This window comes from Triticum dicoccoides, chromosome 5B (genome assembly GCF_002162155.2).
Source record: "Triticum dicoccoides isolate Atlit2015 ecotype Zavitan chromosome 5B, WEW_v2.0, whole genome shotgun sequence".
Classification (NCBI taxonomy): Eukaryota; Viridiplantae; Streptophyta; class Magnoliopsida; order Poales; family Poaceae; genus Triticum; species Triticum dicoccoides.
This window is the reverse complement of record NC_041389.1, coordinates 546,746,926-546,753,051: the sequence shown is the minus strand read 5'-3', so window position 1 is coordinate 546,753,051 and position 6,126 is coordinate 546,746,926. Positions and strand designations below refer to the sequence as shown.

The window sequence follows — 6,126 nt, the reverse complement described above, 5'->3', positions numbered from 1 at the left end:
CTCAAGTATAGCCTTAATCCCCTCTCTTATTTCGGTTGGGCACTATTCAATGAAAAGGAGCGAGCACTTGCTCGCACTTAGTAATTGTCCCGTGCACTTCTGGAAGGTATCCAACACCCTTTTTATTGTCTGGGCTTGCTCAATAGTAGCCTTGAAGAAAATCAAACTGTCATCCGCAAATAAAAGATTGGATACTCCCGGGCTGTTTCAGGCAACCTTGATGGGATTCAGCCTATCTACCAATATCTCCTTATTTATGAGTTTTACCAAACCTTCAGCCACAAAGAGAAAGAGATATGGACTAAGAAGATCCCCTTGTCGAAGTCCTCAGGATGGTATGAACGGTTCCAATAATTCACCATTGCATCTGACCGAATATCTCAACCATTGGATGCATTGCATCACCCAATTTGTCCATTTGCTACAAAATTCCTACGTGGTATTCCAAAGATAGAACCATTGTACGTGTCCTAATAGGATCTCAAGTTCATGGCAGAGACAAAACTAATCGAGCATTCTCCGCACACTGCACACAAGCTAGAGATGATAAATTATTGAGGTGCGACACGTTCTGAAACGTTAGATGCAAACAGCGGACCCATCTTCAAAGAGCACTATGTACATTTGTCTGAACATACATTTGTACGTACAGAGAGAGTCACACGTGCAGACTAAATAGCTCTTGTCCTATGAGAAAGTATTTTTTTTTGCGAGGTATATGAGAAAGTATAATCACGTAACACGACACTCCTTCACAATCGGATGCGCCTGTAGCTCCGGTTCACCTGCGGGAGCGGAGACTGGAGAGGCTCTGAGGAAAGGAGGGGGGCTTGCTATCTGCCACTTGTGCGGCAAATAGCGCGCTGCCGCTCACCTGTGCCGCTAGCCATTTCCTTTTTCACTTTAATTTTCAAAATGAATTTCGGGTAATTTTAAGATGGTGTATGAGATTTTTCTTAGTTGTTATGACATTTTAATTGTTAATGTTTAGTGCAAACCTAGAATACTATACGTGGTATATTTGGGATTGCATTTCTCAAATAACGGACGTGGTGATAAACTGCTTTACTTGTAGATGGATACAGATTTTTTTTGTACCAAATTAGTTAAATATCTGCTATTATTGGTTGATATGGTTCATGTGGACTTTTCTTTTTCTTCCGTGTCACTTGAACTGAGGGGACGAGGTATTTCCATCTGTTTTTTTTTTGGCGAGATATTTCCATCTGTTTTTCAAAAAAGATCAACTTCATTGTTTACACAAGATTGATTTGCATTCATTGTGCAACATAAAGATCGGACAACTCAAGAAACAAAAATATATGGGTGGAGGTCAGACAGCCAACCAACAAGGACACATTATCAATACCATTAGCACTAGCAGGACTAAAAAGCACAGTGCATCCTAATCAGCTTGTAGAAATCCAATGTAGTAGGTTCAGGTATATCAGCAGGGAGCACACATGGCTCGGGCAACGGCCACCTGTCATGAGTAAAGAAAAGTATACAAATGAGTGAAAAGATTAAGAAGAATAACTGATGTATACTAAGTAGCATAAACAAATGTAAGAAAGAATACTTGTTTACACCACCCTCGGTAATAATATCAGCATTTCCATGGGACCAACATGTACCAGTCAACAGCCATCTGTTGTTGAGTAACCACATTTCAGAAACCATACAAGTTACTGAACATACATTTATCTGAAAGAATGTACGGTATGGTACAGTATGGTATCATGATGAGTAAGAAAGAATACCTCTTTTCGTCACCCTCAACAATAGTATCACCTGCCCTAGTCCTACAAGTACACACAATTTCTTTTTACTAAAACTTCTTACATCTGTTTACAGAGGAGTAGATATTTTGCCAGAAAAATACCAAGTGTAAACAAGAAGACATACCATCCTTTATTTAAGTTCAACAAAGAGGCGGTGAATAACATCCGTCGGCAGGAACGGAGTTTCTTCCTCATGGTAAAAGTTCATACCAAGAAAATTCCCACAAGGGTCAATAAGAGGGCCCCCAATCCCAGCCTAGCGAAACAAAAGCAGCATCATACAAGGCTTATGTTACAATTCCATTGATAATAAATTTTTTCCATGTTGAAGATACTGGATAAGTCCACATGAAATACCTTAGTGATTTTACAGGTGGAGACGCAAAGTTCTATGCAATCGAGTTTGCTTCCTTTGCCAATCAACAACTTCCCCCTTTGCAGCCATTATATTGTGATAAGTAAAAAGACGACCCACAGCTATTACCTTGTTACATGACGTAACTTGATGCCGGCTGATTTTTATTTCACAAGGACCCCAGTACCCCATGATGTCAACAAGAGCAATGTTGTAATGTAAATTATAACGGCTCAATATCCCTACAACTCGAAATTCGTTTGGAAGGCAAACTTCAATCTGCAATAATAAGGTCATGTTAACCAGTATCCTAAATGGGAAGGCAAAAAACAAAAAAGCAATTAGCAGTAACAACCCTCAGGTTATCATCAATCCTGTGTGCATCACCAGAAACTCTAACCAAACTTGCTGAAGTCAGAATAGTTGCAGAGCATGCATTGCACTTCAGAAATACACCAGTGCAAGCAAAGAATTTTGCAAATCCTACACAGATAATCAGTCAGTTATTAATCATCACCCACTTATTAAAACATGGAAAAGTAATTACTACGGCAGAACCATTACCATTGAATGAAGCAAGTGAAACAACACTTCGAGACATTTTTGAAGCAACGCCTTTGGGTAGTTTACTCCAGATATCGTCGACGAAATTTGTTTCAAGAAAATGAATCTTACGCTTGCCTAGCATGATACACAAGTTAAAAGTGCTTGATAAAGTATTAAAACTGTGCATGTGAAACATAAGGAACTACTCAGCAACACAGGTACAGTGTATGCTAGTTGCAAGGTCCAGGAAGTTAGCAGAAGGTATCCCAACAATCACCCAGTTAAATCGTTTATAAATTCAAATTGACAATCTCCCAGTTAGGTTGTTTTTATCAATTAAAACTGGGAGATATCTTTCAGCTTGGAACCTTCCATTGGTTATTTGTTGGATTGTTAGACTTCAATACAAGGAGGACCCACTATGAGGAACTATCTAAGCAAGAGGAAATGATTCTGATTTCCCATCTCGTCGAAAAGGCACAGCCACGCCTCTTGGGTCCAGGGGTTGCCTTATGCTGGACTTACAGTCAATATCCTATGAAATAATTTTGCTCACCTCCTGGAATGCTGCAAAGTAGTTGTTTCATCTCACTTTCGATTCCCGCTTCTTCAACATCATCAATCCCTTCCTTAGCTCTAACACTGCAGCACAATGTAGAAAGCTCACCGTGATAAATCCACAAAGACAGGATACCAAAGACCATACACAAAATGAGTATTAAACAAGGGAAATACAGAACAAGGGAGCAAAATAGTTACAGTCACAGCAGAGAAATTTACGATAATCTTAAACAATTTGCCCATGGGTCTTCTTAAACGTAAGTTCGAGTATAGCAGCAATATATATTAGTGCAAGCATTGAAGTAACGACCTTAATTTAGTGTAGTGCAGACTTAAATTATTAAGAAAAAACACACAAGTAAAAAAAAAACTAGTGGGCCAGTGTTTTTGGGGAATATAAACTCATCAACCTCAGAAGCAGTTGTTTGGCTTTCAGAATGATACACATTACACAAAAACTCAAATAAAAATAGGAGACAAATGTAGTACACAGGATGCAGAAAGAGAGACGCATGAGTAGGCCAAATAGAGAAGGGCAGTTCATGAATACTGAAGGTGTACATACCTGACCATCCTGTGATACACCAAGAATTGAAGAATTTGCTCCCTTCGCACGTAGCGGGTCTTTTTCCTTCTGGTACGAGAGCAGTTCATCCCAACAAAGTTACCATCAAAATCAACAAGGGGGCCTCCAATCCCAGCCTAGCACGAAAATGAAGTTACACAGGGAAAATGCTATTTACAATGCCTGAAACAAAGGATATACCAGCAGACAGTTATTTGTTTCAACTGTACAAAAGGAGCTCACCTTGCCGATCCGGCATGTGCTTAACATTGTCTCGCTGGTTAGAGCGCTGAGAGAGGCAAGATCTTCTCCGCTTGTGGCCCTCAAAAATCCTGAACTGAAATCGCGCCATACAGCTGCTACATTCCTATAAGGCTCAAACTGCATGTCACGATCAAGGCTTATAGGCACGGCATCAGAACCAGACAAGTCCTTGACGTTGACGATGAAAAAATCAACATATCTCCCAGGATGCTCTATCCAGCCACTGACAGTCCGGCCATTCGGAAGGCGTACTTGAATCTGAGGCGAGCGCAAGGCGGATTTATGGTTACAGGGCCTGTATATTAGCATAATAATCAAGGAAAGGAGTAGAGAAAAGTTACCGTTAAATTTTCAGTGATCTTCCCTGTAGGCCAAGTAAGTGGAATCAAACGTCTTGCTGTCAGGAAACTTGTAGCATCAGGACGTGACGTTTTGATGCACATGCCTGTGTATTCCCCTAACTTGGTATCACCTACAGAGAGAAAATAAAACACGCAAATCGAATAGCTGATGATTTAAAAAAAAACAGGTAATATGAGGAACCCTTAACTGCAGTATAATCACCAACCATGGAATGAGGCGACCAACACAAGACTCCCACACAATCTTGAAACTACTTGCTCACTGAGTTCACCCAAGGCGCCTGGGCTGGATTGGCTCGCGCGATGCAAAGCTAGTTGATTGAAAATAAAATCATGTGAGGAACAGTTAACAGAAGCGTCAGTTTTATTATCATGAATTTGTACTTGCAGGGAAAAGGGAAACAGGCATGCATGCATGGACTCACGTGACATAGTTGCTCTTTTGTAAGGGCGTTGTTGCCCTTCATCCCCTCTCACCAGCCGGCGCTTGTTTTTCGTCATCGGTCTTTTCAAGCCAGTCTGAACACAAGGAACAAAATTCAACTCATCGCAAAAAAAAGGAACAAAATTCAACAAACACGGATTGATATGGCTGCCAAAAAAAAAAGGATAGATTGGTTCTATCAATATAGGAGTACAACAGAACGGAGGAAGAAACTACGACCAAAAAAAGTAAAAAAAAAAACCTAGGTACGGCGCTGGATTATTGTGGCGGAGTCGCTCTACAAAACTGCTGAGTTGGTTGAAGAGCCCATACACAACCAAGAAAGAATAAGATCTCGGACAATCCAAGCAACCAAAATTTCCCCGTCAGACGTCGGTGGAGAAGGATATATACCTCTGAAACAAGCTCAATGGCCGCCGCGGGGTTCGTCGACCGAAGGACCTCTCACTACCGGAAACTGGCCCTACCCCGACGGCCAAATCAATGCCGACGGCTGCCGTCGGCCTACTTTGCGCTATGCCGACAACCACGTCTTGGCTGTCGGCGTACCTTGGCCGTCGGGCTACCACGAGCTAAGCCGACGGCACCCGTCGGCATACATATGTCGTCGGCCCAGCTGCGAACATGGCGACAGCAGCCGTCGGCATACCCGTGGGCCCGGCGACCCCGCTCGTGACCAGCGGCTAACGTCGTCAAATCTATGCCGACGGCCTGGACGGCCGGCCGTCGGCATATATCGTCATGCCACGTCACAGATACGCGGCGCACTGTCCATGAGCTAAGCCGACGGCTGCCGTCGGCATACATGCCACGTCAGCGATCCGTGGCACGCCGCCTGCCGCCTAAAACCTGGCCGTCTCTATGCCGACGGCGCATAGGTAGACTTTTTTTTCATATGTATTTTTTTAAGCTTTTTTATGTATTATTATATAAACTAACATGTAGCATGTTAAATATAAACATACATATGAATATATATGTAGTTTGTATTTTTTTCATATATTATGAATATATATATATATATGGTTTGTATTTTTTCGAGCATGTTAATAGTGTGCGGTCATGTTCTTTTGAATATAGATCATTATATTTTATTAAAATCAAAAACAGCTATGCCAACAAAAGTTTTGTGGCGGTTGCAAATGCCCGACACCCGTCTCCAGAGTGTGACCCCCCTCACGTCCGCGGTGTGCCCCCCTCATGGACGGCGCCGGCACCTGGAGGGGGGAAACGGACGCGTCGGGTCT

The 6,126-nt window shown here is 42.1% G+C and overlaps 1 pseudogene; it reads right to left on the bottom strand.

Moving 5' to 3' along the window:
• Positions 1–1,386: 1,386 nt before the first annotated feature.
• On the bottom strand, positions 1,387–5,686 carry LOC119310023 (annotated as a pseudogene).
• Between the last annotated feature and the right edge of the window lie 440 nt (positions 5,687–6,126).